At 40.9% G+C, this 24,142-nt stretch overlaps 1 long non-coding RNA gene across 1 annotated transcript in view; it reads left to right on the forward strand.

Annotated features, from left to right (window-relative positions):
* Nucleotides 1-24,142, forward strand: part of LOC133014698 (uncharacterized) — a 93,612-nt gene that overhangs the window by 64,212 nt on the left and 5,258 nt on the right. The window lies entirely within an intron of this gene.

Here is a 24,142-nt window from a genome sequence, read left to right on the forward strand (position 1 = left end):
GCTCTTCTCGTGGCCTTTTCGTTTCTCTCTCTTTTCACATTATGCCATGTTATTCGTTCTCGCAAAATGGAAAATGTTGAAGAACGTACTCGTCCTAATTAAACACACATTTGCCTCAGCAGCTGCTGATTCCAAACGATTCACTTTAAAACTCGAGCTGCGATCAAAGTCACCGGTTCTTTTTGCTGTGCTGTTGATCCATGCTCAATGGAGATCTTGCAAAGATCCAGTAATGTACAATCCTGTATCACTGTGTAGCTTTGGAGATGAATCCTTTTTGCTAAATCTGCTGCAGGATTGATTAAAGAGACGTTTGGGTGACCAGTGAATCTACGTATCTATATCGTGCCTTTGTTATCTGGCTTCGTGCAGCTCTCTCAGCAGATCTGTCAGTAATGGTCATTGAATCCAACGTGGACAGACAGTTGCACGACAGCGACAAAGGCCACTGTGTGTGTGTGTAGTAATGTGGAATCCTTTCACCCTTGAGCATGTGAGCGCGGCTCATATTCTTCTGCTTACTCTGCTCTCCTTCCCCTCAAAGCATCAAGTCTATTCTTCTGTCCGTTTACATCCCGAAAATAAACTGTCACTCAGTTCATCAGCAGATGTATGACTGCCTCTTGTGTTTCTGCATATGTGTGCGTGATCATGCGGTTGAGTTTGGAGAGTTGTGTGCGCACATTGGCGCGTTGAGGCACCTCACACACGCAAAGCTTGTGTATATTTTTACACGTGTGTGTGGGTGTGTGTGTGTGTGTGTCTGCGTGTGAAGCTGTCAATTTATCTTGCCCAGCTCCATCCAAAAAGACAGACAGCCCATTGAGGCGTATGCTGCAGAGAAAAATAACAACTCCAACTGACAAACATACTTTAGTCAGTGTGCAAACACACACCCTGACACTGAGGGACACAGTTTTGCATTTAAATTGAAGATATAGTTTACTTTTTATACTTATTGCACTTTTTCTCCGTGAAATTGTCTGTTTGGTTTGTTTTGCAGTTGTTAATTCAAAGTATTGATTAACTCTGAAGTGAATGGGAGACAGACTCTCCCTGAAGGGAGGGGGGGGAGGGCTGTAGTTGTGCCAGCATGAATGAATTTGGACCATGTTCAGCTGCAGAAGGCAGCGTTTAGTGCTCATAAAGACTGACCTTCTGTCTGCTTATCATGTCGCTCTGAGGGGTCACATGGGGCGTTTGAGGTCATATGATCCCCTGCAGCAGAACTGTCTGTGTATGTGTGTGTGTGTGTGTATGTTTGCGTGTGCGTGCGTGTGTGTGAGAGTGTTTGTTCTGCATAGCAGCAAACAGTCTGTATACAGCATTCACTGTCTTTACAGTTTGATAAGCCGGAAAAATGAAACAATTAAATACAATTTCAAACCAGTGAGTTTAAATCCCTTCCCTTCTTGGCATATGGCTCATTTATACTTGCAGTGATACCTGATATGAAAGATGATAGTTTGGAAGTGGAGCAAATTGTTTTTATCACTCTGTACTAAAGTTTCATTCTTTATCGAGTAAAAAAGAAATATATCTCTCTACAGAGACAAAGAAGAAACAGAAACAGAAAGGATAGTTTTATCGGTGCACACTGTGCTTGGTCTCCTCCAAGTATTCTCTTTGTACATGCTCATATCTAATTTTGAAGAAATGTTGAATTCCTTGGTAAAAGATATAACAGCTAAAATCAGATCTGTAGGCAAATCATTACTCTGGTGCACTCAGTGAAATCAAATGTTGGCAGAACTGATCCAGATCATTTATTGCTAACAAGTAGATATATTGTAGTTAGATGTAACAGGGATCTGACATTTCTTTCTGCGTGACTAACGTCCTCCGTAGTAGAAATATACAAAGGGACATATCCAGGATGGCTTCAGTTTTGTACAATCTGAGGAAGTGAAGACACACTGTCCACAGTCCATAGTTAAGTAGAATTTTTGTCTAAATTTAACATCAACTCTCTTGCATGAGTAAATAATCACGCATCATGAGAAGAACATGTACATGAGAATGTACCTGGTAAATCCAGGGATTAGTCTCCAATCAAATATATTCATTTCTTCTTCTCTTTATATTTCTATCATTCTCTGCCTCTTGTCTGTCTCTCTAACCCTCTTTATTGACTCTACATCTTTCTCTTCCTCTTACCTCTCTTTAACTTGTTTGTCTCTGTCTCAATGTTTCGTCTCTCCCTCCGTCTCGCCCTCTCTCTGCGCTCCGCACCCCCCCCCCACCTGTCCGCACCAGCTGAGAAAAAGCTGTACACATGAAATAAATTATGAATATTTTCTATACGCACAGCTACACCTGTAGTCAGCAGCACTGCTGAGAATGATGAAAACAAAAGCAATAAATCAAGGCAAATCCACAAGTCAGAGGCAATAGTCCTGCAGAAGTATTCTGGAGTCATCTCTCGGGAGAGAGCTGTGCCACAGAAACAACCTTCATCCCTCATGCTGTTTGATGGGTTCAATGGTCGAACGTTACCAAGCAGGACGGCTCCTTTCCTTCATGTTGCTCGGCACAAATAAACATTAAGAAACTGCACTTACAGAACGCTCAATTTCTACGATTCTGTGAAATGTGATATCTTTCTTACATTGGATATTTTGTAAAAGTGAAATGAGTAACACCGTGCCCTGCAGTGTAAGTTGACTTATTCAAGTTAATGCTTTTTTGCAAACAGGAACACACTTGACACAGAACTTTTAAAATGTGTTGAGAAATCATGCTCATTTTTCCCTTTCGTCCTAAGGGTTAAAAATACATTCACCTTATTTTTAATTCTAATTGCATTTCGCTCCTGTATGACTGAGGTTTTCAGGAGAACCTAGTTATGAATATTAAAATCATCCGAGGCTGGCGGTGTTTGCGGAAGGTAAACACATCTGTCACAACTGTTTAATTGGTAAACAGGTCGGACCGCTTTCTGTTTGTTTGTAAACAACTGTGTCACTGCATGATATGAAAGGTCATTAGAACAACCTGTCTACTAGTCCGTCTACTCTGTCTGAACTGTCTGCACCTCTCTGAGCCGCTCAACAAACACGTTTCATTTACATATAAATGATAGGTCCAGAGATGAGGGTATTAACAGGCAGAGAAGCAAACTGATTTTCCCGAGATGTCCCCGTTGTGAGTGCAAAGCTCGACCGTTTGACCTTTTCTCCCTCGGGGGGGGGGGGGGGGGGGGGGATATTATGTAGAGGGATGATATGGGAGAGGCTGTGATGTGAGGACTCAGTTGAAAAACTATGGATGGCAATGAATTAACTCTGGTGACTTAGACCAAAGTCAAAAAGTCATTCCGCTGCTGTTAAACCAAGAAGGAGTGGGGGTGAGGCTGAAGGATGGATGGACACAGTGGGTAGAGAAGGAGGAGCTCAGCGGTCAACAGTTTGAGTCGCAGGTTTCTGGAAGTGAGAACTTTTAAATGTAATGGAAGTGTTTTTTTGGGTTACGTTTTCCTGTTAGTGTGTCTTCACTTTAGCCATGTTGTCTTAGATCGCCTTTCATCACACCCAGACGGAAGCTGTGAATTTGATCAAAGGTTGATAATGATAACGGGTATGGATATCCACCACTGTAGCAAAGTTAAAGGAGATATATGCTTTTTAAATTTTACTTTACTCTTGTGTTTCTGTGTATTTAAAAGAACTGTGAAGTGAAAAAGCCCTTGCTAAAACCAAGTGTATTTTAGACAGAGGTTAAAAAGAGGAGCTGCAGCAATGGGCAGTACGAGGAAAGTGATTATCTAAACATTAGAGCATGTTAACCTTTTCAAATAGTAACCAAAATTAGAATTATTAACCTTAATATGAGAAGAATGTCTCCTTTAAATTCTGAGCTGATGATTGTATTGAATTGAAGTGTTTTTAAATAAATATTTGCATTTACAGGACATTTCTACCATGTGTTATAATGATGAAAAATTTTGAATAAGGCCATATGAATGAGATTAGATCCTAATTCCAAATCTAGACAAACTCTGTCCTAGCTGAACTGGAAATGTTACTATCTCAACAAAAACTGTGGAAATGTTAATGCTCATAATTGTTTTAAACAGTTGTTTTTCATGATTTTTATTCTTGTATATGAATTTTGTCAAATTTTTACTGTACAAATCTTTACCAACAACTGAAGGTTGCAACCAGAAATCAACAGTGAAACATATTCGCTCCTCACCTCTGATGAGGGAGTGAGTCCGTGTTCAAGGTCCATTATATTACAATTGCTCCTCTGTCACACAGGAACCCAAAAGGAGGGAGTGTAGTTTCTAACCCGAGGGCTCAGGCCAATTTAAAACATATTAGTGCTCTTGTCGTGCAGGGATCCAAACTGAGAAAATGTAGTTGCTCAGCCTGAGACACAGGCCAGAGAAAATATCCTGGAACAAACAGGATTAGGAGGCATCCATCAGGCAGCAAAACTCAGATCATTCTCTGCTGCTGTTTGTGGCCATGTTTTACAGCTTGTGCTCTTTGTGTGGTACATCCTCCACCTTTAACTACTACTATCCAAATACAATGATGGTTATAATCCTGATCTATGGATGCAAAGAAGTACTTGTGCACGTCATTCCCTTGGGAAGAATCCATAATGAATAACAGGACAGAGGAAGCACAAGAGTCTGTCAACACTGAACTGTTTACGTGTTTTACTCTGTGTGCACAGGCAAAATGGCAGCATATTTTAGAAGCGTGTGTGTGTGTCTGTGTGTCTGTGTGTGCGTGCGTGTATGTTTGTGCATGTGTGTCTCTCTCTCAGAGTGGCACTGATCCAGTGACCTGACAGCTCTTCCTGAGGGAGCGCACACATCCCTGTCATTACTGCAGTACCCAGTGCTGATTGACTGCTTTCAGCTCCGCTCAGGAGATGTCAGCCAGTCAGTCACACTGTTGATTCCAAGCCAGATTCAACACACTTGAGTGCTGCTGACAGCACCGTCCGGCCACTGATGAATTATGAAGTCCGTTTCATTAACACTGTTTTACTCCACGAAGTTATTGACCTACCTGTGGAGTGGGGATTTCCAGCAGTTTCAGCAGGGTGCAGTGAGGTGGAGCACAAAAAGTCAATAAATCTTGTGCCTTGGTTAAAACCAAATGCTACGACAAGAGTTAATCAGAAAAAGAATGACTCAGACGTGCCTCCTTTGGTTATTTTTCTCCTGGTATATTCTAAAAATGTGCTTTACAAACCATTTCAATAATTCTTATTTAGTGCAACATTCACCCTTCACGGATACATATGGGTAGAGATAAAAGTTAGGGTTGGTAATTTGTTTCTGCAACCCTTTCTTTTAATCTTATTTGATTAAATCCTCCCATGTCCAACCATCCAAAAAATACAATCGCCTGAAAAAAAAAGAAAAGACGGTTTTTGTGGCCCTCACAGGACGGTAATAAAAACAATCAATCATTTCATAAGGCCTGAATGAAATAATTGGCTAGAGTTCATATCTGTTAATAACCGACCGGGTCCCACTGCGCATTACCGGAGGCTTCACAAGCCGCAGAGGCACACATCTGATCCAGCATATTGCCTAAGATCTGTCAACAAATTCTGTTATTCGATGACACTGTATGTGTGTGTATGTGTGTGTGTGGGGGGTCTGCAAGTCAGAAAATTTGTTAAGACAACCCCCAGCCCTCCATTGGCATTTTCTGTTTCACTGCATACAGGACATATCGTCATATGCTAATTAATTCGACATCCCCCCTAAACCCTAATGTATCTGAAGCCTGTGCATGCTAGTTGTTCCAGGATTACCAACCCTAGCTTTAAGTCTTTCAGATATGGTTGCAGAACCTCATACTGACTCGGAGTTACAGACTCAGCTTGTTCTGTTAATTTAGTTCATTTTAATGTACACATCATAATTTGCATACTGTGGACTGGGGGGGTGGGGGGGCATTACACTAAACTGACTGCAGTAAAATAACTTCTATAATCATTTACATCACAGCGTTCGTTTATGGGATTGTCTCCTCTTGATGACAACAACTTAAAAATTTAATTTTTATTGTTGCTGCCTGTGGAGTTCTCAATTATACTTTTAATTGAACAGTAGCTATAGATATTTAACCGACGGGCAGTTGATTTTCACATTTTTAAATGTGAAAGACTCCTTTGTGGGTACGCAGGGCACCAACTGCAACACAATACCTTGAACACAATGTTTTAAGGGTTTTATTGTGCAATGATTCACTCCATGTGACACACCTACTGTGCTGATCCAGTGTAATGCTATTTTCATGTAGGAGCAAAAGCTGGGACCAAAATAGAGTCCAACATGGTGCAACACAATGAGAATGAAGATGTTCTAACATATTTCTTCAAATGTTCAAATCAACAGTTTATGACACAGGTTATTAAGAACAGAAATTTAAGTGTATCTCTCTCTCTCTCTCATACACACACACACACACACACACACACACACACACACACACACACACACACACACACACACACACACACAAAGTGTTTTTGAACTGCTTCCTTGTAAGGGATTGTTCTGCTCAGCACCTTCACATCTGATTAATTGACTTGTCAGCACAGTATTTTTATCCAGCTCCCCAGTGTATGTGTGTGAGGGAGCTGGTATACGTATACGTACGTATGTGTGTGTGTCTGCAGTCCTTCCCAGTGTCCTCTCTGTATTGGTGCTCCTCCCTAGGCATTATGGTAACCCAACCTATAGAAGAGCATTCGTGTGTGTGTCCACGGATGAGTGTGTGTGTGCGGGAATGTATGTGTGTGTGTGCGTGCAACGGTGCATGCACTTGAATGTTCGTATAAATCTGTGGTGGGCTGGTCTAGAGGGATTTTCCTGACACTGATTGGCCAATGCTTGTGAGTACTTCCTGGTCTCTTCCAGGTGTGTGTGTGTGTGTGTGTGTGTGTGTGTGTGTGTGTGTGTGTGTGTGTGTGTGTGTGTGTGTGTGTGTGTGTGTGTGTGTGTGTGTGTGTGTGTGTGTGTGTGTGTGTGTGTGTGTGTGTGTGTGTGTGTGTGTGTGTGTGTGTGTGTGTGTGTGTGTGTGAAGTTATTAGTTGGCTGGTAAAAAGAGGAAGGACATAAATACCTTATGTCAATAAATATTTTCGGTTGGTAAATAATTATATTTTTTATCAGCCAGACTGTTTTTAATCAATGTACATTGTCCTGTAAAACACATACTAAAAGGAATTAGAAGGTCTTGAATTTTACATGATGAACTCTGCATAGACCCTGGTTGAAGTAGAAAAAAAATCATGTGTGACATCACATGCATGGGTATCTTTGCATTTTTAACAGATATACTGAGGTGGAGTTTGACAGACTTGGCATTTACCAGCAAGGTGGTTTTTACACAAGATGTTACTGAGCTGAATTATGGGAACTGTCGAACCCAGTGATTTAAGAGCTTGACCATGTTAGAGAGAGAGAGAGAGAAAAGTAAGGATGTCCAAGGCTCTGCTGCACTGATGTTATGAAAGTGTAAATGTCTGAGTATATTCTAAAGATGTGTCTCATGAATCAACCTCCTGCAGTCCAACCTGTTTTTTATAAAGGTGAATCTCCTCAGGCACAGCAGTGTGTCTCCTGGTTAAATCTAAAAATCAAAACAAAATCTAGTGAACATCAGGATGCAGAGGATTGACACAATTTATTCAATCAACATTTTCAAAACGCAAGGAGAGAACATTGCATTTAGCACATCGCTTCAACAGATTCACTCCCATTATTTTATTTCTATTAGCTCTCTGTTACTGACATTGTGACCCAAAGTAATTAAATCAATGTTCAATCAAAACATTGATACAATTACAAGTGGAATTGTGTGTTTGTTCAGATTTAACATCATATTTAATCTTCATTTCACCAACAGAAACTATTTTGACTCACATGCAGCTGCAGTTTGATGCATTTCCACGTTGAGACACTAAACAGCCGCCTCTTTGCTTCACAGCTCTTCTTGTTTCTCATCCCGTCCTCCTTGTTTTGACTTCCTGTGCTGCTGTTCTAATTTCACCAGACGCACAACACGGCTCTCCACTCTCCCAATGGCTGATGTGTGCACCCAAGATTTCACGCAAACAGCCTCTCACACACAACAACAAGTCGCCATATTCATATTCAATGTTCATCAGTGTCGTATTAAAATATTTTTTTAGCAAAAAAAGAATAATTTACGGTTTAGGGTTCGTGTTGTGTTACTTGATAATTCTCCCCTGCCGTAACAATTTAGAGTTTATCAAAGAATGCAAAATGTAGAATAGCTCTTATTCGCAGCTCAATCTCTTCAGCTCACTGAAGTCAATTTGTGTTGACATGAATACGTGCCAGGAGTAAAATGCAGTCATGCTGGGAGGATGCTCTGAACAGTGTTATTATGTTCACAATCCAGAGATTGCTCGCGGAGAAAAACACGTCAATTGTTATTCTGATGTAGTTTACTTCCACTGTGACATTTTACTGATGGGCCCTTTAAAAACATTTAAACACAAACATCTTTGTATTTTATGTGATTCTCACTAAGATGGTAAAGACTGCAGACACAGTAGGCAACACTTTCCAGCATGCAGCACTTGCAGAGATCTTCGTTGTTGAACTATTAAAAACAATAAACATCTGGTTTTCTGTGGAGCACATATTGCGACTGTGCATTGCAGCATTCGCTAATTAGCCACTTTTCTCCATACACTTGCACACAGGCTTCGTACAAACACTCTTGATTACACTCTCTTACCCAGTCGACTGCATACACACTTGCAGGAATTAGCCTACACACACACTAAATATAGACAAGCATTAAAGAGTTTGAGGACATTAAGAGAAACACATAAAGAACTTCAAAACTCCAATTCCCAACCTCCCACTGGGGCAATCCCAACTCTTTTCTTGCCGTTGGAGCCAATCAGGGGAGAGCTAAATGAGCCTCAGTCATCAGAGGGCTGAGTGATAGGTTTGGGGCTTTGAGGGCGAGATAGGGAGAAACACACTCATCTCAAAACCCTGAGCAAGACTTCACAGTCTGGCACCACATTCTGTAAAAAAAAAGTTTGTTTACGCAGTGATATTCTGACCAAAGTGTATGAATCTCAGCTGAGTCACATGAAACTGAAAAACCATGACATAAACTCAGGTACAGAGACTCTCACTGTAGCTGCTAATTTGTCTGGATGTGTTTTTTCCACAATGTCACATGCTTCCACCCGAATGTAGTGTTTGAGTCCACAAAAAACTTTTAGAGTTTCAGGGGTAAACATAATTTCAGGCAAATCCAATTCAATTGAAGTTGCTAATGACCACTTCTTCAAACGTATATAAAAACAACAGAAAAACACATAAAATGCCTCCATACAGCTCCTGTGGTGTCATCATGAATGATCCCTTTAAGGTTGAAGAGCAGTTGAAAGCTTAGCTGCTTCTCGATCTATCTAAGTGCTTCGGCAAGACCCTGCATAGTACGTGGTTAGTATTTCCGTCCAGGGAAATGTAGCAGCTTACCAAGTGCACTGAAAAAAAGCTGCAGGGTTTTTTGCAGCATTTTCCCCCCATTTACCTCTGCTCATCTTACGTCACGGTGGCAGTAGGCTAAGTGGGGCGTTTCTCCCCGATCACGTCCCAAACCCGTTTTCTGACTTCGTAGCTGCCGCCGTGCACCTGACTGGCCTCCCTCCATTTGGTATTAGATGTTTCAGGACACCTCTGGGTCAAGACAAGTCAGAAAGGCATAGTCCTTCAACCTGACAGCTCGCCCCCGCCACTGGTGTCGACCACCGAGTCAACTTGAGTGTGTGAGTGTGTGAGTGTGTGTGTGTGTGTGTGTGTGTGTGTGTGTGTGTGTGTGTGTGTGTGTGTGTGTGTGTGTGTGTGTGTGTGTGTGTGTGTGTGTGTGTGTGTGTGTGTGTGTGTGTGTGTGTGTGTGTGTGTGTGTGTGTGTGTGGCTGTTAAGCTAGATAAAGCCACACACCTCGACAAAAAAGCACAATATGTGAAAGGCCCTTCTTTGTGCATGTGTCTGTGTCTTTATCTCTCAGTGTTCTGCTTTTGAAAATGCTGTCTACTGCTTAAGTCTAATGAAACTGCTTTTTTTTCACCCAAACATTTTCTCCTTAAAATCTGAAATACTTCAACTTCCAGCATGTCTTGATTTCACTGCTGTGATGCCCATGCGACAGTCTTTTGCCTTTCAACAAAATGAACGCAAGTCAACACTGTAGAGAGGTTTTCAGTGAGGCTCAATAAGAGGTGAATGACACATGGCGAATATGGCCTGTGTTGTCTACCTTCTCAAACCACTGCAGATGGAGTTACTGTTGTACCTTTATTGTCCGTCACTAATTTAAGCTGATTTAGAAATAACTTACCCAATAAGTCATCTCTGCAACACATGGTCTGCACTTGGCTGCCCATCTTATTTTAAGGTGTTATTGTTGAAATTGAAAATACTATTGCTCAAGACATTATTGATAATTTTCAAATGTAAAACGGAAATATATTTGATAATAAATTCTGAATTTGATTTGATTCAGTCCTATTCCGTCAAACTCCCAATCTCTATATTGCTGAGCTGCATTGTGGAACGGGATCAAAGTTCCATCAAATATCGACAATTCTGTTTCCTCTCTTGTAAAACTCCAATTTGCTCATAGATTGATTTTGTAAGCAAACTAAATCATCCACTGCTACAGAAATAGAGTTTATTCTCTCCAGTACGAATTTGGCGTGGACACGTCCTCAGACTGATTGCTAAATTATTTTATATAGTAAAACGGAAGAAGAGACTCACACCATAATGCGCAATATAATGTAGGAATGCTGGAATCTTTCCTCAATAGATCAGATAGTTTACTAAACAGTAAATTATTCATAAACAATCCCTCATTAAAGTCATTCATGAAGAAAAATGCGGAAAATACATGAACGATTATGAAAGTTTGTTTTCCTTTTTGAAATTTGTTTAAATTATTGCAAAGTTTGGAGATTCAATCCTCACCTTGGAAACACACATCTGTGATAAAACAAAAAAACCTCAAGGTTCACTTACTGTCTTTTTGTGCTTTTTATCCCAAGGTCTTTTTAAGGGATTGGAATTAATTTAGAAATGAGGTGATATGCAGATTATGTTTGTGTCTGTGGAGTAACGGGTGGACAGAGCAAGCAGGTGAGCTGTCACCCTCTGGAAAAATGAGTCCTGAAAAACAATCAACACATAAATACAAAGTAACACAACGTGAAAATATTTGTTAGTTGTTTCTTTTGATCTTTGAAATTGTCCATCTACAACTTGAAAGCTTCGCCATTGGCAGGGTTGACGGAAAGTGACCACTCCTCCTTAGTGTTGTATGGTTGTTGATTTAAATTGTGTGTGTTGTGTTACACAGGCGTTAGAGGAGCTGCTTCTTTGAGCCGTTAGTCGGCGGAATCAGCGTCTGGATTCCTGTCATATTAGCACGGATGAGGCGTTAGCTCGCAAAGTTCGAATGGATGTTTTCCCTCCCTGGATGCTCCTGCGAGGATAAACAGACCATCCATAATTAACAGCCGCTCCGCCCGCATTCTGAACCACTCTGCTTTAAAAAGAACAACTGTCACCATCGGTTAGAGAGGTGGAGGGAGGGAGACACAGAGGGAGTGTGGTGGGGGGAGAGAGAGAGAGAGAGAGCGAGAGGGAGAGATGGGGCAATGATTCCCTTGCTTGTTATGGCAGATACCTACACATACACAAACGCACACACGCTTACTACTTCACTTCAGACTGTGGAATGAACAGTGATTGGTTTTATAATGTATTCAGTAGGAATACATCCAACATTGAAAACAGGAAGCTCCCCCATTTGTATAGAGCTTCTACAACTTGACATCAGTGTATCCACCTGCTGTACCTGTACCAGCCAGTGTCAGCCAACACACATCAAGCCTGTTAGTTGTTGGGGAGTGTGTGTTCCATACTGTATAATGTGACATGTTGTAATAACAGTTATAAATACAGACTACAGGCGGTGTATTGTTAACAGAGGGACGGGCCTCCACCATTTAGCATCTTAGATTGATGTGAACAAATACTGGTATGTTTTCAAAATGTTTGAGGGGCTGCAGCTGACCTGCAAACTCACATTAGTGTAGCACATAGAGCAAGCAGAGGAGAAAGAAGCACTGACTACAAACGTATGTGTGTGTCTCCTCTTGTGCTGTTGTCAGGCTGTTAGTCACTGTGTTCAACTTGGGCTCACTGTGACGTCACTGCATGTTTACTGGAGTTTAAACAGACGGAGGAAGCAACACTTTGCATTTCACCATTCTTCACATTACTGGAATGTAACTAAGTACATTTCCTCAAATACTTCACTTTTTTGATACTTACACTTATAATAGTGGGTTTTTTTTATGCTCCTTTGCAATTTAAGCAAATCTTATTCATTTCACACCTAATTTACTCTTGGGTATTTAAGATACGTACAAAACATATAATAATAAGAATAAATGCATTGTTGAAGATTATTTTATCCGACAGAGCTTAAATGAGTTCAGAATAGTTCCACCTTCACAAATCTGTGGCAAAAAAGATTTATTGATCTAATAAAATATTTAATATTATAGCATTACCAGGGGCCCTCTTCTATGTAATGAACACTTGTACCTTTACTACTTAAAGTACACTTTTCCTGTAGTACTTTTTAATTGAGACATCCATTAACTTTAACTTGAACTCTATTAAACTAAATATACAATTCAACTTTGGATTTAACACAAAGTGTACTGTACTAGGTGGATTGGAAATGACCCCCCACAATGCACCTGACTGATGTTGTGTGTTGTTATCTTCCAACTTCCCAGGAACAGCCATGTTGATATATGTACGTGAGCAGCCATTACTTGAACAATTTAAATTGCTTATAGAAGCTTTCTCTCAGTCAATAGTTGGTTGGTAAATGTCTGAATTTGACCTGATAACTCCACTACCGGTGCTGCCCATCGACTGGATGTGAAGTATTCACACAAGTAGTGCACTTATGAGTTAATTTGCATAGTTTTAGTTTTACTAGTGGTATCTTATTTCCAGCCTATTTATAATAGATGTGTGTTTTTATGAAATTCATGCATCAGAATCCAGGACAGTTGTCATGGGGACCTGACTGATGGTGAAACAACAACAGTTGATTGTACAGAGTGTTTCTGGCAGAGAAAAGTAGTACTGTTCCTTTGTGTCTTCTCTCTTCCCTCCTTTTTCCTCTGCCATCTCTCCTCCTTTACCTCCCCCCTCCCTCTCGCCTCTCCTCCCTTGTGTTTCCTCTCCTCCTCTCTTTTCCTTTTTGCCCCCATCCCTCCCTTCTTTCCTCCCCTCTCCTCCACTGCAAATCTATATGCAATCATCCAACTGCAGCAGTCTAATTTAAATGTGGAACAAATGTTGTGACAGACTAAAGCTGGATAGAAGTCCTTATCCGCAGAGTGAGAGCTGAATTATCCTGCTTGAGTGAGCTGCTGACACACACACATTGAGAGGAGGAGAGAGAGAGAATGAGAGCCGGAGAGAGGGAAAGGGCACGAGTCTCGTCTGAATTAAACCAACCTTTTCTGTCTGTGTATTAGTCACCCTGGGAACCAGTAATTCCTTATTACCACTAAGGAGAGACATTCACACACTTTCTTTGACTTGAATGTATTTGCAGAGTCTCGGCTTTGCTCGCCGGTCACACTGAGCCACGAGGACACCTGTGGAAGAAAGGAAATGAACGGAAAAGATTGTTTAACTGTAAACCTCTCCAGCAACATATTTCCAAGGTCAGAATTTAATTGACACAGTAAGCAGCTTTTAAACTTCCCTTTAAGCTCTTTCTCTTTTTATTCATCACACAGCAACTTCCGTCTCTACTCTTGCGTGCAACACCATGAATGATTCTGAGCGTGCTGCTCAGTCAGGACAGCGGGGGGAATAATCCTTACAGGCAAAAGAGCAGAGTTGCTTTATTGATTAGATTTTTTTAATTACACCTATAGTGCCGCATGAGGTCAAATGTTGAAGTCAACACTGTTTTCCTGGAAGATCAAGAGCATATTGAACGGGGGCTTTAAGAAAGAAAAAAAAAGAATGGCTCAACTGCTCACTGCTGCAGAGGCTGAGATATAGTTTGCTTTAGTCTTCAGTGTCAGCCAAAAACTCTGGATCCTAAATGTCTCTTAATGCAACTTGACAGCATCTCTCATTTAACCTTTAGCTGCTAAATGGCCACATCAAACCAGGTTTCCTGTATGAGATGTAAAACCCTAACCCTTTCTCTTTCTGTCTCATTCCCTTTTGCTTTCATTCATAAAATTACTTTCTTTGGAGTTCCAGAATGCATTCTGGGAAATGTAGGGTTTGTTCACAAACTTCAAGGGCTGAAGTACTGTACTAGACCAGGGCTGAGGGAAAGTGTTGTGTTAATTTATAATTAACTAAATCCTGTGACGTACTGATGACAAAACACAGACAGTGGGAAAGGAAGGCACTCCAATTATATTGTTTGATTTTCAGATTGTCACAAACAGGGAAGGAACTGTGAGAGTAGTCGAGTAGTTCTTTGGTATTATTTACAGCTCTTCTTGTCTGAGCTTCCCATAGGGCTAATGGAAACCAGTTTCTGGAAAGATTATCTCGCACCGAAATGGGTCCCAGCAGCAAAGCTCGCTTTAATTGTTCACTGCAGACAAAACAGTTGTTTATCAGACAATCCGCGATGTCATAATCCAAAGAGTTTCCATTTTGGGTCATCCAGTCTGGATGATCCAGATTGCTGCTGTTACAATAAAAACGCATCAATGTTTAATAGTCTGCAATGCAGAGATAACGCCTCTGATAGTCGCACTGAAATCTGTGTTTGAGTGCATGTAAGTGACAAATAGAAGCAGGGAAAGAAAGATGGCGAAAGACAAAGATCCGCTGGAGTATATGTCATTAATACACTAAATAAATATACATCTACTGTATATAGTTCCATTTCCATCAATAATTGTTTGCTTCTACGGTGTTGCTCAAAGTCACACTCTTATTTCTTGTCATCCCTGAGCTGTGTGCCAGTCCTGTTTCATAACAGGATTCTGATTCATATACTGATTTATTCTGCCAACAGGGACATTGATAAGAAAGTTGATATTGCTGCCAAGTCCTCAAAGAACAGACTACAGAGGACACAGCATGAAACATTCAGCTGAAATTGGCAACTGCTTTTTTAGTGTAAATAAATCAATCAGACGTACAGTGCCTGGAATAAAACACATTTTCCGAGGCTACGGGCCCATTTTCCAGTTCAGAGCTGCTGGTGTTGTTATGAAATGGAGCTCATTTGGGTGGAAAACCAAACAAGGACAGTACATTTCCATAAATTCCGAAACCAAATCACAAGGAGATAATATTGCTGATGTTTTCTGCAAGTGCAGGAGACCTCTAATAGTAATACTGTGAATACTGCAGTTTAAAATGTTAGGATAAGATGGATCAGCAAATAATTTTTTTTTTTTGACATCAGTGTGAAACACTTCAGAAAATTGTGACTCATAACATGAGCCTTTACTTGCAGTTTCTATCCCTCTGATGGCTGTTAGCTCTGTTTTGGTCTCCACCGACTCATGTGGCTCTTAAACTGCTAAATGCTCAATTGTGTTCTTGAGCTAGTCAATAGATAATTTTTTTCTATTTCTTTCTTTCTATAGTTTCTTATTTGGTGCTGAGGATGTTGTGTACAGTAAATTACAAGTGATATTTTACATGTTTATTTAAATATTAACCCATTGTTAATGTATAGAAAAATGATTTGCGCAGCTTTAAGTTTAAGTTGTGGTCACTGCCTGCTGCCATACCAGCACATAGGTTGTGCAAACAGAAGCTATCACTTCTAAAGATACGCTGAGAGACCTGTCAGGCCTCTTTAAAGCCTAATATCTCTGCAATGAAGAGTAATTACATGTACTTGATATAAGTTCCCATCAAGATGCATTTGATAGTGAAATAAACCACTAGCTTTCTATTATGTTTATGTTGAGTAGTCGTTTAAATATGGCCTTAACCAACATCTATCAATCCGTCATCCGTTTATTACTCATCACTCTTTGCAGGGTACGGCCTCACACTGGCTTCAGTGACTTGCCATGGCTTCTGTTGGCTGAGTGTTGTTATTTTCGGATTTGAATCAAGGCTGTTGCCTGTGTGAGCCTGAACTAAATCAGGTTTTCACTCTCACTCTGATCTTAGACAACAGATACAGCAGACCTGGTTGGTTGTATGTTAAGAGACACATCAGTGGGTGTTACGAGCGACAATTCTGTATAAAAGTACCATACACATGAACATTTGTTTAAAAAGTGTACATCTGCTTTGTGTGTGTGTGTGTGTGTTTGCGTGTGTTTCTGTGTGTGTGTGTTTCTGTGTGTCAGGTGCAAGTATATGTTATATTTTGAGTGCTGGGTTGTGTAAATGTATTCTAAAGTCTGTGGCTGATTTTGCGACTGTGCTTTGTTTACCCTAAGGCAAACAGACACAGACACACACGCGCGCACACACACCCAGGTGACTATTGCTTTCTGCCATGTTGTTCTCCCGAGGGCAATCACAGAGCAGTAACACACACAGGACACAGACTCACACAGACACAGCATCCAGCTCCGCTTTGCAGTTTTCTGTGTGTCCTTCAACTCTTTATGGTCCTTTCAAAATGTATCCTATGGTGTTTGGTGGCACATTTAAGAAAATACACAACATATTCAAGCACAATTGGCCTATATTGGTTTTAGCTTGTAAGAGGAAGAGAGTTTACCGGTGAGTTTGATTTAATTTACCCATTTGCTGTTGAGGTTGACAAGGTTAAGGTCCAAAAAATGCTCGATAGATAAAGAGGTTTGATGCCACCTTTTTATAATAAGCTTGTAATTCAAATTCATCCGAACTATATTTACAATCATCTGTTTCGTTTTTTTCCCTGAGCTTTTTCTCCCTGTCTTCCTCCATCCCGTTGTATCTATGTCGTCTGCCACTCCGATTATTTTTATTTTATCTCCTCTTGTTTGTGTTTGTTTGTGTTTGTTTGTGTGTGACCATGACTAACAGGTCGCTGCTGTTCAGCACTGCAGCCAATCCCTTCAGGTCCTTCTCCCTGCTGCTTGTTTAGCGACCTTGACAGCCTTTCTCTGTCCCTCTGAGTCGCACTACCCCCCCTTCTCTGTTCCTTCTTACCCCTCTATTTTTCTCTCCCACCTCTTTAATGTCTTTTTCTATCTCCCCCCTCTCTCTCTCTCTCTCTTTCCCTCTCCCTCTGATCTCCTTTACTCTCTGTTCTTGCTCTTGTCCCGGTCTTTTCTCTTTGCGCCATGTTCAGCAACCTTGACAGCCTTTTTCCATCCCTCTAGGACAAATCATCTCTGCTCACCCTCTGTCCTCTTGTCTCTCTCTCATTCCTCTCCTTCATCTCAATGACTTCACTCTTTTTCTTTGTCTTCATCTATTCTTCTTCCCCTCGTGTATCCAACCCTCCATCTTTTTTCCCATTTACAACAAACAGTTAACCTCAGTGTTAATGTCAGATACAAACTAATACAAGTCCAGGGGATTGTGTCAGTTTTGGTCAAAATACTGCATGTTCTTAAATGAACCTGCTGAACTCTGCAGGGTGACACTGCACACTGATGCGTAACCATATTTAATATAAAATGCTTTTTCACTTTTTCTTAACTCTAGTGTGTAATAAAGTTTTTGGGGATTTTAAATGTCTGCAGAGTTAAAAAGTCCATGTTATAGGGAACTCTTCTCCCTTAAATACAATACAGCTCCTGAAGCTCCTGAAACACCTTGTTAGTCATCTATTATTTTTAATACTCCTGCATCATTGTGATGTCACTTGACATCATAACAATGCGGTTGCATTATACACGCCAAGCGTCTAGTCTGGCAAGTCCCCAACAAAGCCTGAAAAGTTGACCAACCACAGCAGAGTGGACCAGCTGGCCCATCAGAACAGACCAGGAGGGGGGGGCTTAAAGAACCAGGAGTTAAAACTAAGTGTTTCCGACCGATGCTAATAAGAGGGGCTGCAGCAATGAGCAGTTTGAGGAAACTGATGTGTTTTCTGAAAATTAGCCCATGTAAACCTTTTCAAGAAGTGACCCATTTATAATTATGTTTCCAATAGGTGCATTTAGTCAGGACACAATGTCTCATAATGTTTCCAGTATTAAGATTGGCACCAGATTCAGATTTTATATTTGAACGTAGAAGAAATTGAAAAAATTTAATTGTTTGTGTCCCCAAAATCGTTGACACATTGCATGTTAATTTTAGTCCTTTGTTTGTGAGTCTATTCAGGCTTTCGCATTGTATTGAATCGTTCTACTCATCCTTCATCAAGCCTCCAAATCTTTTTGTTTTCTCCTGAGAAATGTTCAACAATAGCAGAAGCATGATCATCCGTGTGTTAATACCAGCAATGTACAGGTTGAATCATTTACCTGAAGGCACAGAAGAAACAATCAAACCCACTGAAAAGCATCCCTAAGCCAAGTGATATTGATAGACACTGGGAGTGTCGGTTCACTGTATCACATTGCAATGGAACATTTGACTTCTGTGGTTGTTTCTAAGGCAACTGCAGTGTGCTTCCTTTTTATGTTCCGTCAAGGTTGCATGTGTTGTATTTTGTATCATGAGATGAACACAGACTCTTTTGGCCCTCGCACCTGAAGCCATTTCCCGCCGAGCACTGCTGTGTTTGATTCTGTCAGAACAGTCATTATGAGCAGAGGCTGTATTAAGGCTGCTGTGACTGAGTTTTACTCCAAGCGAGCGCTGAGACTCCCACTAGGAAATAAACTCTGAAATCACTTCAAACATCGTCTAGTGTAAGATCAGCATGAGCCAGCAAACCCTTTGACTCACCTCCTCCCATTTGTCTATCTCCTCCCCCCCTGCCCTCTCCATCCCTTCTCTCTCGCCTCTCCAACCTCCCCACATCTTATCCTCTCTATATTGCACCTCTCTTCTTCCTCACTTCCTCCCTCCCTCTGTCTTTGTCCTGTCTTCTCACTTACCCCATCTTCCTCTGCCTCTCCCCTCCTCTTTCTCTTGCTCGTCTCCTAATCCCTCCTCTCCACCCTAATTTAAACTCTTTGAAGCCTTCAATAAGGCTCCATAATAAGCTTCTCCCTCTCCAGGCAAGGAAAGGGAGCAGCCTCCCAGTTGCATTCTGCCACTGTGTGAGTGCCGGCGTGTTTGTGTGTTCTCTGTTTATTAGCGTCTCTGCTTGTGAGCTTTAATGCCTATGTTTGTGAGTGTAGCATGTACAAGTGTGAGTGTGTGTGTGTGTGTGTGAGTAGTGTGAACCTAAACGCTGAGCAGAGAGCCGTGAGGGGATTGGGGAGCACATTGTGGAATTGAATACAACTCCGCTGCAGATTAAACTGTATAAGTAGGTTATTGATGCAAACCGTTCTTCAACAGCTAAAATTCAGTTAGTTATCACTAAATTGAATTGAATTGAAATTGTTTGAGATTCTAAATGAAATCGGAGGAACAGAAATGAGTTGAGTTCCTTATTGAGGACGATGTTAAAACTTAATGCTCGGACCAATTTACCAACAGGAGATAAGATCGCTGGATGATGCCAAACTGTGCCATTGATGTCATTCAAGGATCTCATTCAAATACCCGAGAGACAGAGAGGGATCAAAAAGCTGGTTAAACCCCCACCCCCCCACCTCACCAGCACAGAGCTCATTAATTGCACATACTAAAACTCATATTTATACTCAAGGGAAAACTCTTTCACTGGACAAAAAAACAAACAAAAATTCCTGCAAATCCTCCAAAATGTCTGATGGAGATAAAAGTGACCCCCGAAGCCACAAAGGACTGGATCTACCGTGTAGGACATGGGACGTGTTTCCATGAGAGTTGTGGGAGATATGTAGCTGCTAAGCAAAAACATGGTTCTGCTAATATTTAAAGCCCAAGATATTAAACAGGATTATTAAACTGACTTCAATAATGTAAAGCCGTCCTGTCCAGAGATGCTAGATTCGAAAGTTGTTTATTTTTCACAATAACATTTACACCTCTGAGAAAATTTAGAGAAATTTTCATCATGAGCATCAAGTGTGCGTCGTAATTTTTAGAGGTCCAGATGGAGTCTCATGGACATAATGCATTAGCGAGCACCTTACCCTTAATTTAACCTATCACAAATAATATATATATATAATTATAATATATAATATAAAATATCACAAAGGCCTACCTCAAACTCTAATGCTTACCCTAACCTTACTATGTTGCAAGTGGCCGTGCAACAGTGGATTTTAACAAAATATTTGTCCATCGACACACACAGGCATTACAAATGGCCACAAAGCCTTTAGCACTGGTCTGACACACATGGACACGCACAAATTATCCAACACACAGTATGTACACACACTCGCACACTTATTCAGACAGCACACAAAGGCACATTGCCCATTGGGCTTACAGTGCAGGGACACACACAGACGCACACTTCCTGATCCATGGCTTTATCTTCATGATGATAAGCAGACTGCTTGGTAGTCATTACCGCTAGCATAACTGTTTACACCAGTTAATCAAATTAGCATGTCGCACACACACACACACACACACGCACACAATTTTAGATGCCTTCATCCAAATAGAGAGACGCTCATATATACACACACACATACACACTGATACAGGATATGTAAGCATAGAGAAGGGCTCAGAGTTTCATGAGAGATTAATTATCTCTGTCCTTAAGCAAGAGGCAGAAAGGTGGAGGGGAACAGGAAATGATCTCCACCCCTCTGTAGGAGAGATATAAATGAGATAAATACAGAGAGATGCTGAGGAGCCAGTGGGTGGCAAACCGACAGACAGGAACAAAGGATATATACAGGAGTTGAACTTGCTCTTCACCGTCTCCTCTCAAAACTGAAATCTCAGAGCGCTCTGTGTATCCAAACAAATAACAGACAAACAGTGACAACCACAGCAAGAAGCCTGGAGGCTGGAAGAGAGCTTTTTATATGTAGCCGTGTCTGTGTGTGTTGTCTCCAGGCCAACATTTTGAGGGGCGATGGTGATGGGAAGTTTAGTTTCCAGTAAGGTTGAGGTGAGGGAACAAATTAATGAGTGAGATACTAAGGGCTCTGGTAAAATAATATGTAATGAAATTGAGAAAAGCAAGGATAACTGACATGTAAGGAGCTTCTTAAAAAACGGATCAGGAGTCATTCTCCTTTCAAGTTAAAAGCACCTGTTTGAAAGAACTGACCAGTTAAGTGACCCTGGCCCGTCGCTGCTGTCTGCAAAGTCAAATCAAGAGAGCTCTTGAGTTTTTAAAGTGGTCAAACAAATGGACATTGGAGGATCTTCTTCTCCATGACAGCTGTACAGCCTTCATCAGCTGATGAAGCTCATGTTGTTTTATTGAAAGCTCCAGAACAGCTGCAGAATCTACCTCAAGTCCAAACTGTTTTATCCAGTGGCCAAGTTTGCTTAATCGGATTCTGAACAGAAATTCAGGATCAAAGGTTTTGCAGAAAATATAAACAAGAAAACTTTTATTTACTGCTGTCTCTAGTTTCCTGCTCTTGGATGCACTTATCTTTCAAACGATAGTGGAGACAACAGCCATGTAGAATCCGGCTATGGGTTAATTGAGTCCATGGAGACGGGAGGTTACAGCTCAGTGAGAGAAACAGACCTGATCGACTTCAAAAGAACAACTCTGTTACTGGTGGGGAACCAAAGCAAGCTAATCACTGGGAGAGGACAGTGTTCTCCCGGAGTGAGAGATGCAAACAAATAAAGAGGGACACAGTCTGAAATCCGTTGTGTTTACCTGTATATCAGCACAGTCTGCGATAATCAATAGATGCTCGACAAAAAGATCCTTGCGTCAGCATAAAATGGGGAAAAATGAAAACATTTGTCACAGCTAGTCAGTGTTTTATCAGGAGCTTTGTACTGTGCACTCGTGGAAATAATGAGTTTGGCAAGTGACTCAATCCAATAACAAAAACAGAATTTACGCATTCTATTTTTTCTGCAGCTTTCCATAAGCAAGGAAATGAGAAAATGGATTTGAATTGTTTTATGATTAGCCCAAAAAAAAGGGTGATAAAGAAAACAATTAGATGTGTCTCCAGTGATGTTGCTGTCTCCAAGATGGTGATGCATCAGTTTACACTGAATCCTGGAAGTTGTTCAATACAGGAACTCTGGCTGACTGTTACACTATTTCCTTCTGCAGTCCAAAGACTGCACTGTGAAGATTAATGAAGAGTGTGTGTGTGTGTGTGTGTGTGTGTGTGTGTGTGTGTGTGTGTGTGTGTGTGTGTGTGTGTGTGTGTGTGTGTGTGTGTGTGTGTGTGTGTGTGTGTGTGTGTGTGTGTGTGTGTGTGTGTGTGTGTGTGTTTTAGACTGTGCATTCTGCTGTGCCAGTGTGTTTACATTTTGCGTGTGTGTGTGTGTGTGTGTAATAGTTACTGTGTGTACACGGTTTCCTTAAACAGAGACAGTGAGGGGATGAGACAAATTTAAGCAGCTAAAGCTCAGATTAGCAGGCAGCTATCTATTCTGTGATCCCATCTTACAACAGCTGTACACTGCACAGCCATGCATTATAAATACAGTTTCCTGAAGGCTTAGACAGAGGGGGGCATTATCAATGCAATATTTATTTTAAAAAATAGGTTGTCGTATGCAACAGTCATTCTCAGACATTGGGAGGAAGAAAAGTGAATCGCCTCTTTGATGAAGTTATGACCTGAAGTCAGTTATCACATTGGTAAAATAAGAGAAAATGTGAATGGATTTAATCTGCAGTTCGTCTCTTCCTCCAATAACCATCTGACAATAAAACAGCATTTGGCTGCTACACAAAATCGTTGTTCAGCTGGACGTCTATAGACAGGTCTCTGTCCCAGTGTCGATTCCTCCTGCACTCTCATTCCTCTCGCATAATTATTTCCTCAGACACCAAACATTTTGCAGGCTTCCGTCTTTTGGAGCTCAGCGTCTGACAGATGTAATTCTTGGCTGTTAGACAGAGTTTCTGTTTCGTTTCAGTACATTAAACACTCTGTGGCAGCAAAACCTGTTAAACCAGGTGATTTGCTAGAGCCTTGCAACATTAAGGTTACAAACACGCATTTACTGTTAAAGGAAAGCAGACAGCTAATACTCCACTCTTTTGGGTTGAACCAGAGCAATCTCACAGGTAACATGACATATCGTATCGAGGAGGAATATCCACAGCCTCACAGGTAGAGTCTATGGGTTGAGTTTGATCTGTTGAGGCACTTCTGAAGAGATGGGCAAAAAAAAAAGAATGAGAATATTGGAGGCAATAGCTGATGTAGTTCAAATCAAACTTGTAATACCAATAGGGAAGATTAATTTCTGCATTTTGGGCCAGCGCTAATTCAGATGTGCATGAATGCACACAAGCATACAGTAAGCGCCCAGTTGAATATATACACAGAGACTGTCAGCTCGCACTCGTACACACAGACTGCAGGAAAAGAAAGAACCCCTGCCAAGTTCTGACAAAAAAAAAACAGGCAGTGGAAGAAAGGTACAAAAACGCTGGATGGGATGAAAAGTAAAAGAAAAAACTGAAAATAGCAAAGACAGAGCTAAATCCAGGGGAACTGTGTAAAGAGACTGAAATAGTGTAAGGAATAGAGAAATGGAGAGAAAAGATGATTTAGACTGAGACGACATAATAGATGAGAATTAGCAAATCAAATCTGGAGTGACTGCAAGGACAGCGACGTACAGTAGTACTACATTTCTATTCATATTTATGCATTGACTCAACTCAAGAGCTAAATAGTGCTGCTTTAATTGAATATAAGTTAATTTGCTTTTTGATTTCGAAGAAGAAAAGCACAACATATGATTAAAGCTGTGTGATACGACCATAATGTCATGTCTCATTCAATAGACAGGAATGTGGTCTTAGACTTTTGGAGCCCACTGTAAGTCACTTCATATCAGATAATAACGTTTCAGTTGCCTCTAGGGCACGGATATGATTGAAGCAAACAAGTTTGTACAATGTGTTGTGCTGCCATTGCACAGAGGTGTGCATGGTGTCCAGTTGTCTCTCCTCA

Source organism: Limanda limanda, chromosome 11 (genome assembly GCF_963576545.1).
Source record: "Limanda limanda chromosome 11, fLimLim1.1, whole genome shotgun sequence".
In the NCBI taxonomy this organism is placed as follows: domain Eukaryota; kingdom Metazoa; phylum Chordata; class Actinopteri; order Pleuronectiformes; family Pleuronectidae; genus Limanda; species Limanda limanda.